The 24033-nt window shown below is 45.5% G+C and overlaps 5 non-coding genes across 5 annotated transcripts; all 5 read left to right on the forward strand.

Moving 5' to 3' along the window:
* The first annotated feature begins 9828 nt into the window (after positions 1-9828).
* TRNAN-AUU (transfer RNA asparagine (anticodon AUU)) lies at positions 9829-9900 on the forward strand. Its single transcript has one exon. It is a non-coding gene; the product is annotated as a tRNA-Asn (tRNA).
* A 2006-nt stretch (positions 9901-11906) lies between these two features.
* TRNAN-AUU (transfer RNA asparagine (anticodon AUU)) lies at positions 11907-11978 on the forward strand. Its single transcript has one exon. It is a non-coding gene; the product is annotated as a tRNA-Asn (tRNA).
* Positions 11979-13960: 1982 nt separating this feature from the next.
* TRNAN-AUU (transfer RNA asparagine (anticodon AUU)) lies at positions 13961-14032 on the forward strand. Its single transcript has one exon. It is a non-coding gene; the product is annotated as a tRNA-Asn (tRNA).
* A 2006-nt stretch (positions 14033-16038) lies between these two features.
* TRNAN-AUU (transfer RNA asparagine (anticodon AUU)) lies at positions 16039-16110 on the forward strand. Its single transcript has one exon. It is a non-coding gene; the product is annotated as a tRNA-Asn (tRNA).
* Positions 16111-19018: 2908 nt separating this feature from the next.
* Positions 19019-19090, forward strand: TRNAN-AUU (transfer RNA asparagine (anticodon AUU)). Its single transcript has one exon. It is a non-coding gene; the product is annotated as a tRNA-Asn (tRNA).
* Positions 19091-24033: the final 4943 nt, after the last annotated feature.

Consider the following 24033-nt stretch of genomic DNA (forward strand, 5'->3'; position numbering starts at 1 on the left):
AGAGACAGCGTGTGAGGAGGGACAGATGAACGGCTGCAGCTGCAGCATCATTGAAAAGTAAGAACACACACATGCCCACCTGTCCCCAGTACCACCTATCAGTGCCACCTGTCAGTGCCATGTGTCTCCAGTGCCACCTATCAGTGTCATCTGTCCCCATTGCCATGTGTCAGTGTCACCAGTGCCACATATCAGTGCCACCTATCAGTGCCATCTGTCATCAGAGCCATGTGCCATCAGTGTCTCGTGTCATTGTCCTGGTGCTCCAGGGCCTTCAAAAGTGTAATAGGTAGTCAACAAGTTAGATGTGTCATTTATGCTCCTAGAACACCTGAGTGCGCTCCCTGCATGTTGGGCCTCTCTATGTGGCCAGGCTGTGAAAAAGTCCCACACATGTGGTATTGTAATACTCAGGAGTAGCAGAATTTATTTTGGGGCGTCATTTGTGGTATACACATGCCATGTGAGAGAAATAACCTATTACAATGACAATTTTGTGGGGGGGAAAAAAATACATTAAAAAAAATCTTCATTTTGCAAAGAATTGTGGGAAAAAATGACATCAAAAAGCTCACCATGCCTCTTACTAAATACCTTGGAATGTCTACTTTCCAAAAAGGGGTCATTTGGGGGGTATTTGTACTTTCCTGGCTTGTTTGGGTCGCAAGAAATGAGGCCACTGCACCACAACTTGTAGACTCTAAGGCCGCGTACACACGCGCGGACTGTTCGCCCAACCTTGTCCGCTGAACAGTGTTTGGGCGGACAGTCCGCTCGTGTGTGGGGCTTCAGCGGACAGTTTCAGCGGACAGTTGGACGAACAAGGTCTTACGGAAATTCCGAAAAACTGTCCGCTGAAACAAGGTTTCAGCGGACTGTTCGCTCGTGTGTAGGCTTGTTCGGCCAACTAAGTCTCGCGCATGCTCAGAAAGGATTTCCACGTCGGAAGGTTGCATTGCAGTGTATTGGACGTCGAAATTTTCGATCCGTCGTGCGTGCCGAAACGTCATCGCGCACGGTTTCAGCAAACTGTTCGTCCGTCGTGTGTGGCCATGTCCGTCCATGCTAAGTTTGAGCGGACTGTTTGCCGAAACTGTTGGACGGACAAAGTTGGGCGAACAGTCCGCGCGTGTGTACGCGGCCTAACTTTCACAAAGACCAAATAATATCCAGGAATTTGTGTTATTTTTACCAAATATATGTAGCAGTATAAATTTTGGCCAAAATTCATGAAAAAAAAAAAAAATGAATAATTTGCAAAATTTTATCCCAGAAACAAAGAAAAATGCATTTTTTTTTCAAAATTTTCTGTATTTTTTCATTTATAGCGCAAAAAATAAAAAACCCAGAGGTGATCAAATACCACCAAATGAAAGCTCTATTTGTATGAAAAAAAGGACAAAAAATTATTTGGGTACAGTGTTACATGACTGAGTAATTGTCATTCAAAGTGTGAGAGCACCGAAAGCTGAAAATTGGTGTGGGCAGGAGGGGGGTTTAAGTGCCCAGTAGGCAAGTGGTTAATAATGGAATAATAATAATGGTAATATAATAACAATAATAATGATAATATTAATGGTAATATAATGATAAAATGAATGGTAATAATGATAATATAATAATGGCAATATAATTATTATAATAATAATAATAATGGTAATATAACAATGATATTAATGGTAATAATGATAATATAATAATGGTAATATCATTATGATAATAAAATAATAATAACAATAATGGAAATATAATAATAATGGAAACATAATATGGTAATATATTAATAATATGATAATAATGGTATTATAATTATGATAATAATCATGGTAATATAACAATGATAATATTAATGGTAATAATGATAATAATGGTAATATAATTATGATAATAAAATAATAACAATAATGGAAATAAAATAATGGTAATATATTAATAATATTAATGGTAATATAATAATGAAAATATATTAAGTATAATAATGGCAATATAATTATGATAGGCACAAAGTTAAAAACAGGAGCTGAGCGGGACTTTAAATGAAGTACGGGGTTAAAAAAGACAAATTGGTTAAGGAAAAATTTTATTATTCGTTTTTCTAACAAGACATAATAACATGTATATTGGAGAGGTGCGCGGGCAGACACATTATTGACATTAACATTTTGCTTTATACAATCATCATGACCGATACAGAATAAGTTAAAAAAGCGCACCTCCATTATATACATGGAATAACCAAATATAGTAATAGATTAGACGAATAATACAGTATAGGCAACAACTTTGAATCTATGACTTCTTGGTTGTTGCAATAAATTAGTAAAAAGAACATAATTAATGCAGTATTTCAAAAATTAATGCTGGTTAGAGTTGGGGTACCAAAATGCACGGCAACTATTAGCTCTACGCATTTTGCGGCTTACTGCCGCTCATCAGGAGAAAACTCGTGATTGGTCTGAAAATACAGAATAGTAGTAAATTAATTTTTGCAGTGATGGAACATAGGGAGGTTGAAAAACCCACCTAGTGGTCACTTACACATAGCCATACAGTCAGAGGAGCAGTCTCGAAAGCCACCAGGCACCCAAAGCGATGGTACGGGAGCTGAGGAGGCCCATCCGGCGGCAAAGAGGCCCGCAGAATGCACACACATGCAATCACCGGGACAACAAGGGCGTTTGATAAGTGACAACAGAATCAGCGTGTAAGTATGAGCCTAGTGGGTGAAAAAATACATGATAAGAGATACAGGTGTTATGTAAATTATATGGGGGAAAAGTGCAATAAAAGGAAGTGGGATGGGTATATGTGAGTGTAAGAGGGGTTGGCAGAGGGAAGGGAAGGGGGGGGGGAGGAGTGGCCAATATATACCATGACCCAATCTGAATTCCAAGTGACAGAGTGATAGTGAAAGGAAAGTGAAAAGAAAAAGGGACACTGAAACTATTAGTGCAAAGATACCTTGTGTGTGGAGAAAGCACGGAAACAAGAGGTAGCAATATATGGTAAGTGATTAGCCCCGGTCGTTCCGGTCCCGCCTGCCGCCGCCAACCACGGACACAACCACACCGCCGCCAGAAGGCCCCCAACGTCACACACTCAGAGACACCATGGGGAGGAGTGGAGAACGCCGGACCCGGGATACAAAAACATTCCGAGCCTGCGTCCACACCCACACTCCAGGTGACGTGAGGATGTAAATCAAACTCGCCGGAAAGGCGGCACCCATCAAAGTGATGCCGCACATCCGGCGGTGAAAGTGTGACGCCGATACGCAGTGGGAGAACGCGCCCCGCCCCCAACCAAAAAAATGGATGAGGAGGGCGGAGGGCGTCCCCCAGTGCGCATCGCAGCTCCCGACCCAGGCAAAAGGGGATGCAAAGGGGCCGACGCCACCAACACCACCCGACTGCACAGGTGTGTCAAGGACCAAACAATACACAAAAAATATGATATGTAAAAAAAGAAAAATATGAAAATTTGGAAAAACACTGTAGTAGCTGCTATAACTAAATAAAAATGATGAATGATAGGGTACTTGAAACGATTTGGTCCAAGAATTTAAGCAAAATTAAACAAAAATAAAGTATAAATAACACCCGTCTTCCATCCCTTATATCAATAATCACATAGTGGGGAAGGGGGAAAGGGGAAAATTTGGGACTTTAAATGAGGTCATAGCCTCCATCCCTATCCATTGTAAGGCACAAAGTTAAAAACAGTAGCTGAGCGGGACTTTAAATGAAGTACGGGGTTAAAAAAGACAAATTGGTTAAGGAAAAATTTTATTATTCGTTTTTCTAACAAGACATAATAACATGTATATTGGAGAGGTGCGCGGGCAGACACATTATTGACATTAACATTTTGCTTTATACAATCATCATGACCGATACAGAATAAGTTAAAAAAGCGCACCTCCATTATATACATGGAATAACCAAATATAGTAATAGATTAGACGAATAATACAGTATAGGCAACAACTTTGAATCTATGACTTCTTGGTTGTTGCAATAAATTAGTAAAAAGAACATAATTAATGCAGTATTTCAAAAATTAATGCTGGTTAGAGTTGGGGTACCAAAATGCACGGCAACTATTAGCTCTACGCGTTTCGCGGCTTACTGCCGCTCATCAGGAGCAAACTCGTGATTGGTCTGAAAATACAGAATAGTAGTAAATTAATTTTTGCAGTGATGGAACATAGGGAGGTTGAAAAACCCACCTAGTGGTCACTTACACATAGCCATACAGTCCGAGGAGCAGTCTCCTTTCCCCCCCCCCCCTTCCCTTCCCTCTGCCAACTCCTCTTACACTCACATATACCCATCCCACTTCCTTTTATTGCACTTTTCCCCCATATAATTTACATAACACCTGTATCTCTTATCATGTATTTTTTCACCCACTAGGCTCATACTTACACGCTGATTCTGTTCTCACTTATCAAACACCCTTGTTGTCCCGGTGATTGCCTGTGTGTGCATTCTGCGGGCCTCTTTGCCGCCGGATGGGCCTCCTCAGCTCCCGTACCATCGCTTTGGGTGCCTGGTGGCTTTCGAGACTGCTCCTCTGACTGTATGGCTATGTGTAAGTGACCACTAGGTGGGTTTTTCAACCTCCCTATGTTCCATCACTGCAAAAATTAATTTACTACTATTCTGTATTTTCAGACCAATCACGAGTTTTCTCCTGATGAGCGGCAGTAAGCCGCGAAACACGTAGAGCTAATAGTTGCCGTGCATTTTGGTACCCCAACTCTAACCAGCATTAATTTTTTAAATACTGCATTAATTATGTTCTTTTTACTAATTTATTGCAACAACCAAGAAGTCATAGATTCAAAGTTGTTGCCTATACTGTATTATTCGTCTAATCTATTACTATAGTTGGTTATTCCATGTATATAATGGAGGTGCGCTTTTTTAACTTATTCTGTATCGGTCATGATGATTGTATAAAGCAAAATGTTAATGTCAATAATGTGTCTGTCCGCACACCTCTCCAATATACATGTTATTATGTCTTGTTAGAAAAACGAATAATAAAATTTTTCCTTAACCAATTTGTCTTTTTTAACCCCGTACTTCATTTAAAGTCCCGCTCAGCTCCTGTTTTTAACTTTGTGCCTTACAATGGATAGGGATGGAGGCTATGACCTCATTTAAAGTCTCAAATTTTCCCCTTTCCCCCTTCCCCACTATGTGAATATAATTATGATAATAATATAACAATGATATTAATGGTAATAATGATAATATAATAATGGTAATATAATAATAATGGAAACATAATAATGGTAATATATTAATAATATGATAATAATGGTAATATAATCATGCTAATAATGATGGCAATATAACAATAATAATGGTAATATAATAATAATCATAATATTAATGGTAATATAATGATAATAATAATGGAATAAAATAATGATAATATAATATAATAATGGTATTATAATTATGATAATAATAATCATGGTAATATAACAATTAATGGTAATAATGATAATATAATAATGGTAATATAATTATGATAATAAAATAATAACAATAATGGAAACATAATAATGGTAATATATTAATAATGATGGTAATATAATAATGGAAATATATTAAGTATAATAATAATAATGGCCATATAATTATGATAATATGTATAGTAATGTAATGATAATAATGGAATATAATAATGGTAACATAATATAATAATAATAATGATAATATAATTAATAAAATATAATAATATAATAATGACAATAATAAAATAATAACAATAATGGAAACATAATAATAATGGTAATATATTAATGTAATATAATAATAATAATGATGGTAATATGATAATAATGGAAATATAGTAATGATAATATAATAATAATGTTTATACAATTGTGCTAATATGTATAGTAATGTAATAATAATATTAATGGTAATAACGATAATAATGGAATATAAAATAATAATGGTAATATAATATAATAATGACAATATAGTAATAGTAATATAATAATAATATGAAAATATAATAATAATAATAAATAGGTAATGAAGGGAAATATATAGAATTTGGTACTAAACGGGTTAAATGTCACTTTTTTTTCCCCTCTGGTTTACATTAGAGTCTCTACAGCGCCACCTAGTGGTCAGTCCCGGCGAGAACACGTGGCACCCCGCACACGCCGCTATCCCCACACATAGAAAAAGCGGCCCCGCCCCCCGCAGGGTGACACCCAGCTCCTGGAGGTATTCCTGCAGATCATCGCGCAGACTGGCGGACATACTTCCTCTCCACCGGTGTTGTGCCGAGAATGGTTTCCCTGTCGAAATCTGTCCCCCCCCACCCCCCTCTCGGCTCAGATCGGAACCCCGCCTGTCCCGCCCTCTGCACTGCGGCTCCTCCCACTCTACCCCGAATGCAAATCACACTTCTACCGTCCCCGCCCCCGCAACAGTAAGACTCCGCCTGCAGGGCTCAGGGGGAGGAGATACCGAAGACGCTCTCTGGCTGCTCTCTCGCTCCTGCAGGCGGACTCAGAGCATTGTTGCTAGGCGTGGGGCAGCCATAGCAACCAGTTCGGCAATGTTTATTGCCACAACACCGATCACCCCACCGGGCACTTCTCCTCCTCACACTGCACTCACCGATTGAATCAACTTTATTACACCGCGGACAATGAGTGTACAGGTGAGCGACCCGTATTATGATGTAATGGAAGTGATGTGTGGGACGTCACAAACTCACCCTCATCTGACGGAAGCAGCGGCGCCATCTTTGTTGAAGGCAATAGCCGTTTTAAAATGATAAAATTGAATAAAACGAAATAGATAAATAAAGATCTCCGGACTGTATAAAAGATTCTCCTAATATTTATTGCATCCAATAGGAAACATTCCAGTTGTATCAATATGTAGTATTACAGTCTATAGGATTTCATTATAATGAAGATATCGGATCATTTCCAGTTCTGCTGGATCCCCAAAATCAGATCCATCCTGTGCACAGTGCCTGGCGCAGCCCAGATGATACATTTTGCAGCAGCTGTAAAGTGAAGTTGCTAATTTTGCAGCAGCTGTAAAGTGAAGTTTCTCTCTTGCAGCTTAGCAACGCTATGATGTCATAGTGACACTGATGTGGCTATATAAGGAACAGCAGCAGTTGCAGAGTGTCAGTTGGTCTTTGATCTCAGCTGAGACAGGTGTGTCTGGAAGGAGCTCCAGGTATTTTCTCACTGAATTTCAAAGCTTTCTTTTTCCATATTGGTTTTGTTTATTCAAAACCTTCTATTGATAGCGAGCAGCAAGCGCAGATTTCTATCTTTATTTGTTGTAGTAACTAACATTTCTTGTCAGTTACTAATCTTTACAAAAATGAGGAATCAGATCATTGCCGTCATTTTTACTCTACTGTGCACATGGGTAGGAGTACGAGAGGTCACCAAACCCTCTCCAGAGATCTCCATGCCCCTCAAGGAAGAGAACATCAATGCTCCGGTGCAGATAGTGGAGGAATTAGGCAAAGGAATTGAACGTGACCCCCCAGAGATTTATATGAAAGAGGAGGAGACTGTACAGTCAATAGGGGGGCCAGGGGAGAGTTCATGCGTTTTTAAACCATTCTCATGGTCAGAAAAACAAAGAGACTCACAAAAAGAGACAGACATCCACATTCCGGTGGAGGAGTCCAAGATTGAGTCCACAGGGCAGCAAGTGGAAGACTTGGGCAGAGAAACAGATAATGACCCCCCAGAAAGCCACCTTCTGGTGGAGGAGTCTGAGATAAAGTCCACAGGGCAGCAAGTGGACGACTTGGACAGAGAAACAGATAATGACCCCCCAGGAAGCCACCTTCTGGTGGAGGAGTCTGATATAAAGTCCACAGGGCAGCAAGTGGACGAATTGGACAGAGGAAGGGAAAATGACCCTCCAGAGATCCAGGTGGTAGAAGAGGAGACAACAGAGAGGCTAGGGGAAATTCCATGGATTTTCAAAATATTCTATCCATGGTTAGTAAAGAAAAAAGTCTCCCAAAAAACCCCAGATACCCACATTCCGGTGGAGGAGTCCACGGAGCAGCAAGTGGAGGAGTTGGACAGAAAAACTGAAAATGACCACCCCCCAGAGATCTACGTGATAGAAGAGGAGACTGTGAAGACAATGGAGAGACCAGGGGAAATTCCATGGGTTTTTAAAATATTCTATCCATGGTTAGGAAAGCAAAAAGTCCCCCAAAAAATCCCAGATACCCACATTACGATGGAGGAGTCCAAGATCAAGTCCACAGAGCAGCAAGTGGAGGACTTGGACAGAAAAATTGAAAATGACCCCCCAGAGATCTACGTGATAGAAGAGGAGACTGTGAAGACAACGAAGAGGCTAGGGGAAGTTCCATGGGTTTTTAAAATATTATATCCATGGTTAGAAAAGCAAGAAGTCTCCCAAGAAACTCCAAGTACCCACATTCCGGTGGAGGAGTCCAAGATCGAGTCCACGGAGCAGCAAGTGGAGGACTTGGACAGAAAAATTGAAAATGACCCCCCAGAGATCTACGTTATAGAAGAGGAGACTGTGAAAACAACGAAGAGGCTAGGGGAAGTTCCATGGGTTTTTAAAATATTATATCCATGGTTGGAAAAGCAAGAAGTCTCCCAAGAAACTCCAAGTACCCACATTCCGGTGGAGGAGTCCAAGATCGAGTCAACGGAGCAGCAAGTGGAGGACTTGGACAGAAAAATTGAAAATGACCCCCCAGAGATCCATGTGATAGAAGAGGAGACTGTAAAGACAACAGAGAGGCCAGGGGAAATTCCATGGGTTTTTAAAATATTATATCCATGGTTAGGAAAGCAAAAAGTCTCCCAAGAAACCCCAAATACCCACATTCCAGTGGAGGAGTCCAAGATCATGTCCACGGAGCAGCAAGTGTAGGACTTGGACAAAGGAAGGGAGTATAACCCTCCAGAGATCCAGAAGCTAGTGAAGCAGTTACGCAAAAACTCAACAGAGCAGGAAGTGGACGGTATGGTAAAAGGAACGGCAAACGGGCCATCAGAATCCTCCAGCTGGATTTCATTACTGGCCACCAGTGCATTCTGGTGTAAGATAACACTCCTGATAATTATCATCATTCTGAAATACATCCTGCGGAGAAATGACCTGGCCAGGATATTAGGACAATATTTGATTTTCCTGAATCTGATTGAAGTCATTTATGATGGGCTGGGCAACTTCAGCTTTCTCTGGGCAAGCGAGTGGGCGGCTTAGTGAATAGAGGACCACCCCTGCTTACAAGCACTGGTGAAGAATATTGTTGGTCAGAACTATTTTCACTTTAAAGAGGTGGGGAAAACAGTTTGGGTTTGCAGTGCACCTATAAGGAGAGAAGGATTAAGTCTAAGCGCCGATGCATTCATAGTTTATAGTGTGTGTGTGGGGGGGGGGGGGGGGGGTGGCTGACATATATGCAGGTTTGTGTGTTTGGGAGGGTGGCTGACATATATGCAGGTTTGTGTGTGTGGGGGGGTGGCTGACCTAAATACAGGTGTGTGGGGGGGGGTGGCTGACCTATATACATGTGTTTGGGGGGGGTGGTTGACCTATATACAGGTGGGGGGTGGGTGGAGAGACACTGCTCTCAGGCACAGCGCTAGATTGAGATCAAGCTCAGGTAAGTGGGTGGGGGGGATTGGAGGGTGGGGGGGGTGGAGGGCGGTGGGGGGGGGGTGGAGGGTGGGGGGGGATGGAGGGCGGTGGGGGGGTGGAGGGTGCTGGGGGGAGCTGCAGATAGTTTTTTTCCCTTCACACTCCAAAGACATGCCTCGCGTTGGTGGTGCAGTGGTGAGCATAGCTGCTTATTCAGCAGCTGACCCGGGTTCGATTCCCGGCCAATGCAATTACCAAGATGGCTGCCTTGACTGCTAACTGCTTTGTGTCCCCAGGGAGAATTCTGCTGTACAATTTAAATCCTGATGGAATAAAATGTAAACCACAGTGAATGTGTCCTATATTTGTATGTATTTTGTTAAAAACTTTTGAATACTGTTTTTTACAGAAAGATATTATTTTGTATTCTAAATTTCAGCCAGTAGGTGGAACACTTGCCTGTAACCCCAATACTAACCCTCCCTATATGCACAAGAATATTCCCCCTGTAACCCCAATACTAACCCTCTCTATAGCCCCAAGAATAACCCACCCTATAACCCCAATACTAACCCTCCCTATAGCCCCAAGAATAACCCCCCTGTAACCCCAATACTATCTCTCCCTATATCCCCAAGTAGTGATGGACGAACTTCCGACGGGACGTTTCGCGAACGCGGCCGATAGTTCGCGAACCGTAACATTCGCGGCGGGCCCCATTGACTTCAATGGGAGGCGAACTTTGCAAACCTACAGGTCAAATTTGCAGCCACAAAATAATTAATAGCTGTGCAAACATAGTCCTACCACATGGCCAATGACATAACACATGTATGAGGTAAATCTGGGATCGACAACTACAAGCATTCTTTTTTTATATGGGAAATTGTTGTGACAATTCAGGACTGTGGAGCGCATGAAGGCAATGGAGGAGAGGGAAGGTCAGGGTAGGCAAAGAAGAGGGTGCAGGAGATGATCACCAGCAGCGTGACATACAGCAATGACACCTGCACCGTGATAGAGTTATCTGACACCAGCACCGTGCTAGAGAGCACTGACATCAGCAGCGTGACATACAGCAATGACACCTGCACCATGATAGAGAGCACTGACAACAGCACCGTGATAGAGAGCACTGACATCAGCAGCGTGACATAAAGCGCTAACACCAGCACCGTGATATACAGCACTGACAGCAGCACCGTGATAGAGAGCACTGACATCAGCAGAGTGACATACAGCAATGACACCTGCACCGTGATAGAGTGATCTGACAACAGCACCGTGATAGAGAGCACTGACATCAGCAGCATGACATACAGCACTAACACCAGCACCGTGATATACAGCACTGACAGCAGCACCGTGATATAGAGCACTGACATCAGGAGCGTGACATACAGCAATAACACCTGCACCGTGATAGAGTGATCTGACACCAGCACCGTTATAAAGCACTGACATCAGCAGCGTGACATAAAGCACTAACACCAGCACTGTGATATACAGCACTGACAGCAGCACCGTGATAGAGAGTACCGACATCAGCACCGTGATATACACTGACACCTGCACCGTAAGCAGCCCCAGGAGGAAGTCAGCATAGCACAGGGATGGTGGGAGCCCCTCATAATGAGCATAGCACAGGGATGGTGGGAGCCCCTCATAATGAGCATAGCACAGGGATGGTGGGAGCCCCTCATAATAAGCATAGCACAGGGATGGTGGGAGCCCCTCATAATATGCACAGCAGAGGTACAGCCCCAGGAGGAAGTCAGCACAGCACAGGGATGGTGGGAGCCCCTCATAATAAGCAGCCCCAGGAGGAAGTCAGCATAGCACAGGGATGGTGGGAGCCCCTCATAATGAGCATAGCACAGGGATGGTGGGAGCCCCTCATAATGAGCATAGCACAGGGATGGTGGGAGCCCCTCATAATAAGCATAGCACAGGGATGGTGGGAGCCCCTCATAATATGCACAGCAGAGGTACAGCCCCAGGAGGAAGTCAGCACAGCACAGGGATGGTGGGAGCCCCTCATAATAAGCAGCCCCAGGAGGATGTCAGCATAGCACAGGGATGGTGGGAGCCCCTCATAATAAGCAGCCCCAGGAGGAAGTCAGCACAGCACAGGGATGGTGGGAGCCCCTCATAATAAGCAGCCCCAGTAGAAATATGGAGGGCGGTGGGGGGGTGGAGGGTGCTGGGGGGAGCTGCAGATAGTTTTTTTCCCTTCACACTCCAAAGACATGCCTCGTGTTGGTGGTGCAGTGGTGAGCATAGCTGCTTATTCAGCAGCTGACCCGGGTTCGGTTCCCGGCCAATGCAATTACCAAGATGGCTGCCTTGACTGCTAACTGCTTTGTGTCCCCAGGGAGAATTCTGCTGTACAATTTAAATCCTGATGGAATAAAATGTAAACCACAGTGAATGTGTCCTATATTTGTATGTATTTTGTTAAAAACTTTTGAATACTGTTTTTTACAGAAAGATATTATTTTGTATTCTAAATTTCAGCCAGTAGGTGGAACACTTGCCTGTAACCCCAATACTAACCCTCCCTATATGCACAAGAATATTCCCCCTGTAACCCCAATACTAACCCTCTCTATAGCCCCAAGAATAACCCACCCTATAACCCCAATACTAACCCTCCCTATAGCCCCAAGAATAACCCCCCTGTAACCCCAATACTATCTCTCCCTATATCCCCAAGTAGTGATGGACGAACTTCCGACGGGACGTTTCGCGAACGCGGCCGATAGTTCGCGAACCGTAACGTTCGCGGCGGGCCCCATTGACTTCAATGGGAGGCGAACTTTGCAAACCTACAGGTCAAATTTGCAGCCACAAAATAATTAATAGCTGTGCAAACATAGTCCTACCACATGGCCAATGACATAACACATGTATGAGGTAAATCTGGGATCGACAACTACAAGCATTCTTTTTTTATATGGGAAATTGTTGTGACAATTCAGGACTGTGGAGCGCATGAAGGCAATGGAGGAGAGGGAAGGTCAGGGTAGGCAAAGAAGAGGGTGCAGGAGATGATCACCAGCAGCGTGACATACAGCAATGACACCTGCACCGTGATAGAGTTATCTGACACCAGCACCGTGCTAGAGAGCACTGACATCAGCAGCGTGACATACAGCAATGACACCTGCACCATGATAGAGAGCACTGACAACAGCACCGTGATAGAGAGCACTGACATCAGCAGCGTGACATAAAGCGCTAACACCAGCACCGTGATATACAGCACTGACAGCAGCACCGTGATAGAGAGCACTGACATCAGCAGAGTGACATACAACAATGACACCTGCACCGTGATAGAGTGATCTGACAACAGCACCGTGATAGAGAGCACTGACATCAGCAGCATGACATACAGCACTAACACCAGCACCGTGATATACAGCACTGACAGCAGCACCGTGATATAGAGCACTGACATCAGGAGCGTGACATACAGCAATAACACCTGCACCGTGATAGAGTGATCTGACACCAGCACCGTTATAAAGCACTGACATCAGCAGCGTGACATAAAGCACTAACACCAGCACTGTGATATACAGCACTGACAGCAGCACCGTGATAGAGAGTACCGACACCTGCACCGTAAGCAGCCCCAGGAGGAAGTCAGCATAGCACAGGGATGGTGGGAGCCCCTCATAATGAGCATAGCACAGGGATGGTGGGAGCCCCTCATAATGAGCATAGCACAGGGATGGTGGGAGCCCCTCATAATAAGCATAGCACAGGGATGGTGGGAGCCCCTCATAATATGCACAGCAGAGGTACAGCCCCAGGAGGAAGTCAGCACAGCACAGGGATGGTGGGAGCCCCTCATAATAAGCAGCCCCAGGAGGAAGTCAGCATAGCACAGGGATGGTGGGAGCCCCTCATAATGAGCATAGCACAGGGATGGTGGGAGCCCCTCATAATGAGCATAGCACAGGGATGGTGGGAGCCCCTCATAATAAGCATAGCACAGGGATGGTGGGAGCCCCTCATAATATGCACAGCAGAGGTACAGCCCCAGGAGGAAGTCAGCACAGCACAGGGATGGTGGGAGCCCCTCATAATAAGCAGCCCCAGGAGGATGTCAGCATAGCACAGGGATGGTGGGAGCCCCTCATAATAAGCAGCCCCAGGAGGAAGTCAGCACAGCACAGGGATGGTGGGAGCCCCTCATAATAAGCAGCCCCAGTAGAAATATGGAGGGCGGTGGGGGGGTGGAGGGTGCTGGGGGGAGCTGCAGATAGTTTTTTTCCCTTCACACTCCAAAGACATGCCTCGTGTTGGTGGTGCAGTGGTGAGCATAGCTGCTTATTCAGCAGCTGACCCGGGTTCGGTTCCCGGCCAATGCAATTACCAAGATGGCTGCCTTGACTGCTAACTGCTTTGTGTCCCCAGGGAGAATTCTGCTGTACAATTTAAATCCTGATGGAATAAAATGTAAACCACAGTGAATGTGTCCTATATTTGTATGTATTTTGTTAAAAACTTTTGAATACTGTTTTTTACAGAAAGATATTATTTTGTATTCTAAATTTCAGCCAGTAGGTGGAACACTTGCCTGTAACCCCAATACTAACCCTCCCTATATGCACAAGAATATTCCCCCTGTAACCCCAATACTAACCCTCTCTATAGCCCCAAGAATAACCCACCCTATAACCCCAATACTAACCCTCCCTATAGCCCCAAGAATAACCCCCCTGTAACCCCAATACTATCTCTCCCTATATCCCCAAGTAGTGATGGACGAACTTCCGACGGGACGTTTCGCGAACGCGGCCGATAGTTCGCGAACCGTAACGTTCGCGGCGGGCCCCATTGACTTCAATGGGAGGCGAACTTTGCAAACCTACAGGTCAAATTTGCAGCCACAAAATAATTAATAGCTGTGCAAACATAGTCCTACCACATGGCCAATGACATAACACATGTATGAGGTAAATCTGGGATCGACAACTACAAGCATTCTTTTTTTATATGGGAAATTGTTGTGACAATTCAGGACTGTGGAGCGCATGAAGGCAATGGAGGAGAGGGAAGGTCAGGGTAGGCAAAGAAGAGGGTGCAAGAGATGATCACCAGCAGCGTGACATACAGCAATGACACCTGCACCGTGATAGAGTTATCTGACACCAGCACCGTGCTAGAGAGCACTGACATCAGCAGCGTGACATACAGCAATGACACCTGCACCATGATAGAGAGCACTGACAACAGCACCGTGATAGAGAGCACTGACATCAGCAGCGTGACATAAAGCGCTAACACCAGCACCGTGATATACAGCACTGACAGCAGCACCGTGATAGAGAGCACTGACATCAGCAGAGTGACATACAGCAATGACACCTGCACCGTGATAGAGTGATCTGACAACAGCACCGTGATAGAGAGCACTGACATCAGCAGCATGACATACAGCACTAACACCAGCACCGTGATATACAGCACTGACAGCAGCACCGTGATATAGAGCACTGACATCAGGAGCGTGACATACAGCAATAACACCTGCATCGTGATAGAGTGATCTGACACCAGCACCGTTATAAAGCACTGACATCAGCAGCGTGACATAAAGCACTAACACCAGCACTGTGATATACAGCACTGACAGCAGCACCGTGATAGAGAGTACCGACATCAGCACCGTGATATACACTGACACCTGCACCGTAAGCAGCCCCAGGAGGAAGTCAGCATAGCACAGGGATGGTGGGAGCCCCTCATAATGAGCATAGCACAGGGATGGTGGGAGCCCCTCATAATGAGCATAGCACAGGGATGGTGGGAGCCCCTCATAATAAGCATAGCACAGGGATGGTGGGAGCCCCTCATAATATGCACAGCAGAGGTACAGCCCCAGGAGGAAGTCAGCACAGCACAGGGATGGTGGGAGCCCCTCATAATAAGCAGCCCCAGGAGGAAGTCAGCATAGCACAGGGATGGTGGGAGCCCCTCATAATGAGCATAGCACAGGGATGGTGGGAGCCCCTCATAATGAGCATAGCACAGGGATGGTGGGAGCCCCTCATAATAAGCATAGCACAGGGATGGTGGGAGCCCCTCATAATATGCACAGCAGAGGTACAGCCCCAGGAGGAAGTCAGCACAGCACAGGGATGGTGGGAGCCCCTCATAATAAGCAGCCCCAGGAGGATGTCAGCATAGCACAGGGATGGTGGGAGCCCCTCATAATAAGCAGCCCCAGGAGGAAGTCAGCACAGCACAGGGATGGTGGGAGCCCCTCATAATAAGCAGCCCCAGTAGAAATATGGAGGGCGGTGGGGGGGTGGAGGGTGCTGGGGGGAGCTGCAGATAGTTTTTTTCCCTTCACACTCCAAAGACATGCCTCGCGTTGGTGGTGCAGTGGTGAGCATAGCTGCTTATTCAGCAGCTGACCCGGGTTCGATTCCCGGCCAATGCAATTACCAAGATGGCTGCCTTGACTGCTAACTGCTTTGTGTCCCCAGGGAGAATTCTGCTGTACAATTTAAATCCTGATGGAATAAAATGTAAACCACAGTGAATGTGTCCTATATTTGTATGTATTTTGTTAAAAACTTTTGAATACTGTTTTTTACAGAAAGATATTATTTTGTATTCTAAATTTCAGCCAGTAGGTGGAACACTTGCCTGTAACCCCAATACTAACCCTCCCTATATGCACAAGAATATTCCCCCTGTAACCCCAATACTAACCCTCTCTATAGCCCCAAGAATAACCCACCCTATAACCCCAATACTAACCCTCCCTATAGCCCCAAGAATAACCCCCCTGTAACCCCAATACTATCTCTCCCTATATCCCCAAGTAGTGATGGACGAACTTCCGACGGGACGTTTCGCGAACGCGGCCGATAGTTCGCGAACCGTAACGTTCGCGGCGGGCCCCATTGACTTCAATGGGAGGCGAACTTTGCAAACCTACAGGTCAAATTTGCAGCCACAAAATAATTAATAGCTGTGCAAACATAGTCCTACCACATGGCCAATGACATAACACATGTATGAGGTAAATCTGGGATCGACAACTACAAGCATTCTTTTTTTATATGGGAAATTGTTGTGACAATTCAGGACTGTGGAGCGCATGAAGGCAATGGAGGAGAGGGAAGGTCAGGGTAGGCAAAGAAGAGGGTGCAGGAGATGATCACCAGCAGCGTGACATACAGCAATGACACCTGCACCGTGATAGAGTTATCTGACACCAGCACCATGCTAGAGAGCACTGACATCAGCAGCGTGACATACAGCAATGACACCTGCACCATGATAGAGAGCACTGACAACAGCACCGTGATAGAGAGCACTGACATCAGCAGCGTGACATAAAGCGCTAACACCAGCACCGTGATATACAGCACTGACAGCAGCACCGTGATAGAGAGCACTGACATCAGCAGAGTGACATACAGCAATGACACCTGCACCGTGATAGAGTGATCTGACAACAGCACCGTGATAGAGAGCACTGACATCAGCAGCATGACATACAGCACTAACACCAGCACCGTGATATACAGCACTGACAGCAGCACCGTGATATAGAGCACTGACATCAGGAGCGTGACATACAGCAATAACACCTGCACCGTGATAGAGTGATCTGACACCAGCACCGTTATAAAGCACTGACATCAGCAGCGTGACATAAAGCACTAACACCAGCACTGTGATATACAGCACTGACAGCAGCACCGTGATAGAGAGTACCGACATCAGCACCGTGATATACACTGACACCTGCACCGTAAGCAGCCCCAGGAGGAAGTCAGCATAGCACAGGGATGGTGGGAGCCCCTCATAATGAGCATAGCACAGGGATGGTGGGAGCCCCTCATAATGAGCATAGCACAGGGATGGTGGGAGCCCCTCATAATAAGCATAGCACAGGGATGGTGGGAGCCCCTCATAATATGCACAGCAGAGGTACAGCCCCAGGAGGAAGTCAGCACAGCACAGGGATGGTGGGAGCCCCTCATAATAAGCAGCCCCAGGAGGAAGTCAGCATAGCACAGGGATGGTGGGAGCCCCTCATAATGAGCATAGCACAGGGATGGTGGGAGCCCCTCATAATGAGCATAGCACAGGGATGGTGGGAGCCCCTCATAATAAGCATAGCACAGGGATGGTGGGAGCCCCTCATAATATGCACAGCAGAGGTACAGCCCCAGGAGGAAGTCAGCACAGCACAGGGATGGTGGGAGCCCCTCATAATAAGCAGCCCCAGGAGGATGTCAGCATAGCACAGGGATGGTGGGAGCCCCTCATAATGAGCAGCCCCAGGAGGAAGTCAGCACAGCACAGGGATGGTGGGAGCCCCTCATAATAAGCAGCCCCAGTAGAAATATGACACCGCTCAACCTCTTCAAAGAGGAGGGTACGGGCATATAGTACGGTGTGCTTTTTTTGGACAAGGAAGTGAGCCAAATGAAGAAAGAAGGTCTGTGTGCTCGATTAAAAAAATAGTTTATAGACATATACATGGTCTACTGGTCACATGTGTTGAATTCCTCTGAGATACATGCCTCATTCATTTTTAGAAATGTGAGGTAGTTAACACTGTCGTGAGCTAGGTGAGTACGCTTATCGGTCACGATCCCCCCTGCTGCGCTGAACGTCCTTTTGGACAGGACACTGGATGAGGGGCAAGCCAACAGTTCGATTGCAAATTGGGCAAGCTCTGGCCAGAGGTCAAGCCTGCCCACCCAGTAGTCCAGGGGTTCATCACTCCTCAGAGCGTCCACATCGGCCGTTAACCCGATGTAGTCGGACACCTGACGGTCTAGGCGTTCCCTGATGCTGGATCCGGATGACACCTGTCGATGGGTCGGCTGAAAGAATGACCTCATATCCGAAGTCACCAACACATCTTCAAACCGGCCTCTTCTTGCAGGCGCTGTTGGATTGGTACCCGCAACTCCTTCTCTGGGAGTGGGAATTGCTCCTCTGCCAGCGCACGCAAAAGCAGAATGCAGCATTTCTCGAAGCAAGGCCTGGAAGTGCTCCATTCTGCCAGCCCTCTGTGACGGCGGTAACATTTCCGCCATTTTGTGTTTGTACCGGGGGTCTAAGTACGTTGCCACCCAGTACTGGTCCTTGACCCTTATGCTTTTTATACGGGGGTCCCTATTAAAACACTGGAGCATGAAGGCCCCCATTTGCACTAAACTGGAAGCGGTGTGGTGGCCTGGCTCCTGCTCATCATCCAGGGTGGAGGGCGGTGGGGGGGGGGGTGGAGGGTGGGGGGGATGGAGGGCGGTGGGGGGGTGGAGGGTGCTGGGGGGAGCTGCAGATAGTTTTTTTCCCTTCACACTCCAAAGACATGCCTCGCGTTGGTGGTGCAGTGGTGAGCATAGCTGCTTATTCAGCAGCTGACCCGGGTTCGATTCCCGGCCAATGCAATTACCAAGATGGCTGCCTTGACTGCTAACTGCTTTGTGTCCCCAGGGAGAATTCTGCTGTACAATTTAAATCCTGATGGAATAAAATGTAAACCACAGTGAATGTGTCCTATATTTGTATGTATTTTGTTAAAAACTTTTGAATACTGTTTTTTACAGAAAGATATTATTTTGTATTCTAAATTTCAGCCAGTAGGTGGAACACTTGCCTGTAACCCCAATACTAACCCTCCCTATATGCACAAGAATATTCCCCCTGTAACCCCAATACTAACCCTCTCTATAGCCCCAAGAATAACCCACCCTATAACCCCAATACTAACCCTCCCTATAGCCCCAAGAATAACCCCCCTGTAACCCCAATACTATCTCTCCCTATATCCCCAAGTAGTGATGGACGAACTTCCGACGGGACGTTTCGCGAACGCGGCCGATAGTTCGCAAACCGTAACGTTCGCGGCGGGCCCCATTGACTTCAATGGGAGGCGAACTTTGCAAACCTACAGGTCAAATTTGCAGCCACAAAATAATTAATAGCTGTGCAAACATAGTCCTACCACATGGCCAATGACATAACACATGTATGAGGTAAATCTGGGATCGACAACTACAAGCATTCTTTTTTTATATGGGAAATTGTTGTGACAATTCAGGACTGTGGAGCGCATGAAGGCAATGGAGGAGAGGGAAGGTCAGGGTAGGCAAAGAAGAGGGTGCAGGAGATGATCACCAGCAGCGTGACATACAGCAATGACACCTGCACCGTGATAGAGTTATCTGACACCAGCACCGTGCTAGAGAGCACTGACATCAGCAGCGTGACATACAGCAATGACACCTGCACCATGATAGAGAGCACTGACAACAGCACCGTGATAGAGAGCACTGACATCAGCAGCGTGACATAAAGCGCTAACACCAGCACCGTGATATACAGCACTGACAGCAGCACCGTGATATACAGCACTGACATCAGCAGAGTGACATACAGCAATGACACCTGCACCGTGATAGAGTGATCTGACAACAGCACCGTGATAGAGAGCACTGACATCAGCAGCATGACATACAGCACTAACACCAGCACCGTGATATACAGCACTGACAGCAGCACCGTGATATAGAGCACTGACATCAGGAGCGTGACATACAGCAATAACACCTGCACCGTGATAGAGTGATCTGACACCAGCACCGTTATAAAGCACTGACATCAGCAGCGTGACATAAAGCACTAACACCAGCACTGTGATATACAGCACTGACAGCAGCACCGTGATAGAGAGTACCGACATCAGCACCGTGATATACACTGACACCTGCACCGTAAGCAGCCCCAGGAGGAAGTCAGCATAGCACAGGGATGGTGGGAGCCCCTCATAATGAGCATAGCACAGGGATGGTGGGAGCCCCTCATAATGAGCATAGCACAGGGATGGTGGGAGCCCCTCATAATAAGCATAGCACAGGGATGGTGGGAGCCCCTCATAATATGCACAGCAGAGGTACAGCCCCAGGAGGAAGTCAGCACAGCACAGGGATGGTGGGAGCCCCTCATAATAAGCAGCCCCAGGAGGAAGTCAGCATAGCACAGGGATGGTGGGAGCCCCTCATAATGAGCATAGCACAGGGATGGTGGGAGCCCCTCATAATGAGCATAGCACAGGGATGGTGGGAGCCCCTCATAATAAGCATAGCACAGGGATGGTGGGAGCCCCTCATAATATGCACAGCAGAGGTACAGCCCCAGGAGGAAGTCAGCACAGCACAGGGATGGTGGGAGCCCCTCATAATAAGCAGCCCCAGGAGGATGTCAGCATAGCACAGGGATGGTGGGAGCCCCTCATAATAAGCAGCCCCAGGAGGAAGTCAGCACAGCACAGGGATGGTGGGAGCCCCTCATAATAAGCAGCCCCAGTAGAAATATGACACCGCTCAACCTCTTCAAAGAGGAGGGTACGGGCATATAGTACGGTGTGCTTTTTTTGGACAAGGAAGTGAGCCAAATGAAGAAAGAAGGTCTGTGTGCTCGATTAAAAAAATTGTTTATAGACATACATGGTCTACTGGTCACATGTGTTGAATTCCTCTGAGATACATGCCTCATTCATTTTTAGAAATGTGAGGTAGTTAACACTGTCGTGAGCTGGGCGAGTACGCTTATCGGTCACGATCCCCCCTGCTGCGCTGAACGTCCTTTTGGACAGGACACTGGATGAGGGGCAAGCCAACAGTTCGATTGCAAATTGGGCAAGCTCTGGCCAGAGGTCAAGCCTGCCCACCCAGTAGTCCAGGGGTTCATCACTCCTCAGAGCGTCCACATCGGCCGTTAACCCGATGTAGTCGGACACCTGACGGTCTAGGCGTTCCCTGATGCTGGATCCGGATGACACCTGTCGATGGGTCGGCTGAAAGAATGACCTCATATCCGAAGTCACCAGCACATCTTCAAACCGGCCTCTTCTTGCAGGCGCTGTTGGATTGGTACCCGCAACTCCTTCTCTGGGAGTGGGAATTGCTCCTCTGCCAGCAAAACAAAAGCAGAATGCAGCATTTCTCGAAGCAAGGCCTGGAAGTGCTCCATTCTGCCAGCCCTCTGTGACGGCGGTAACATTTCCGCCATTTTGTGTTTGTACCGGGGGTCTAAGTACGTTGCCACCCAGTACTGGTCCTTGACCCTTATGCTTTTTATACGGGGGTCCCTATTAAAACACTGGAGCATGAAGGCCCCCATTTGCACTAAACTGGAAGCGGTGTGGTGGCCTGGCTCCTGCTCATCATCCAGGATAATGTCGTCCTCTTCATTCTCCTCTCCCCATCTCCCCATCCACGCACAACAGGGATCCCAGAAAGGTTTAAAGCATGCTCTTCTTGCTCCTCCTCATCCGCCCCGGCACCATCCTCCTCTGACTCCTCTTCAGACTCCTGTTGTTGACTTGTCTCAGATAGAGTAGCCACCCCTGGGAATTCATCCAGCATTGCGACTTCCTCATCTTCCCGCTCCTGCTCCTCCACAGCTTGATCAATGACACAACGCAATGCACGCTCCATAAAGAAGGCATAAGGTACCATGTCACTGATGGCGCCATGGCTGCGACTGACCAGTTTGGTGATCCAGGTAGTCTGCATGCGTCGCGCATGAGCAGCCACTGGCGCAGTGAAAAAAAAAACAGCTCCCCAGAACCTGTTCTGCCGCAGAGTTCATACAGGTAGACGTTAACTGCACGTTTCTGCTGGAGCAGCCTATCAAGCATATAGAAGGTTGAGTTCCATCGCTTCGGGCAATCGCAAATAAGATGTCTGACCGGCAGATTGTGTCGCCGCTGAATGTCAGCCATGCATGGCACGTGCGTGATTTTGCCCTGTTTCAATGCGCTAAGCAGATTTGCACCGTTGTCACACACCACTTTACCAACTGTCAAATTGAGCGGTGTTAGCCACTGATCTGCCAGTGAACACAAAGCTGAAAGGAGTGCCGGGCCAGTGTGGCTCTTGGCTTCCAGGCACAACAGACGCAGCACGGCATGGCGTCTCACCTGGCATGTCGAATAGGTTCTGGGGAGCTTGGGCAGCGCAGTGGAAGAGACGCTAGCAGCGGAAAAGGAGGAGGAGTCAGCCGAGGAGGAGAGGGAGGAGGATGGAGTAGGAGGAGAAGGAGAAGAAGGGCCAGGCCTGCATGCAATCCGTGGCGGTAAAACCAAATCTACACGGGTTACATGCTTGACGGCCCTCAGAAGGTTCACCCAGTGGGCAGTAAAAGTGATATACCTTCCCTGCCCGTGTTTGCTAGACCACGTGTCTGTGGTCAGATGTATCTTGGCACCGACACTGTGTGCCAGAGATACATTCACTTGCCGCTGAACATGGCCATATAGCTCTGGGATGCCCTTCTTTTCCCCTTTCCCCCTTCCCCACTATGTGAATATAATTATGATAATAATATAACAATGATATTAATGGTAATAATGATAATATAATAATGGTAATATAATAATAATGGAAACATAATAATGGTAATATATTAATAATATGATAATAATGGTAATAAAATCATGCTAATAATGATGGCAATATAACAATAATAATGGTAATATAATAATAATCATAATATTAATGGTAATATAATGATAATAATAATGGAATAAAATAATGATAATATAATATAATAATGGTATTATAATTATGATAATAATAATCATGGTAATATAACAATTAATGGTAATAATGATAATATAATAATGGTAATATAATTATGATAATAAAATAATAACAATAATGGAAACATAATAATGGTAATATATTAATAATGATGGTAATATAATAATGGAAATATATTAAGTATAATAATAATAATGGCCATATAATTATGATAATATGTATAGTAATGTAATGATAATAATGGAATATAATAATGGTAACATAATATAATAATAATAATGATAATATAATTAATAAAATATAATAATATAATAATGACAATAATAAAATAATAACAATAATGGAAACATAATAATAATGGTAATATATTAATGTAATATAATAATAATAATGATGGTAATATGATAATAATGGAAATATAGTAATGATAATATAATAATAATGTTTATACAATTGTGCTAATATGTATAGTAATGTAATAATAATATTAATGGTAATAACGATAATAATGGAATATAAAATAATAATGGTAATATAATATAATAATGACAATATAGTAATAGTAATATAATAATAAAATGAAAATATAATAATAATAATAAATAGGTAATGAAGGGAAATATATAGAATTTGGTACTAAACGGGTTAAATGTCACTTTTTTTCCCCCTCTGGTTTACATTAGAGTCTCTACAGCGCCACCTAGTGGTCAGTCCCGGCGAGAACACGTGGCACCCCGCACACGCCGCTATCCCCACACATAGAAAAAGCGGCCCCGCCCCGCGCA

The sequence above is a fragment of the Lithobates pipiens genome, unplaced genomic scaffold (assembly GCF_037356315.1).
Source record: "Lithobates pipiens isolate NorthernLeopardFrog02 unplaced genomic scaffold, aLitPip1_a1.2 Scaffold_18, whole genome shotgun sequence".
Lineage (NCBI taxonomy): Eukaryota > Metazoa > Chordata > Amphibia > Anura > Ranidae > Lithobates > Lithobates pipiens.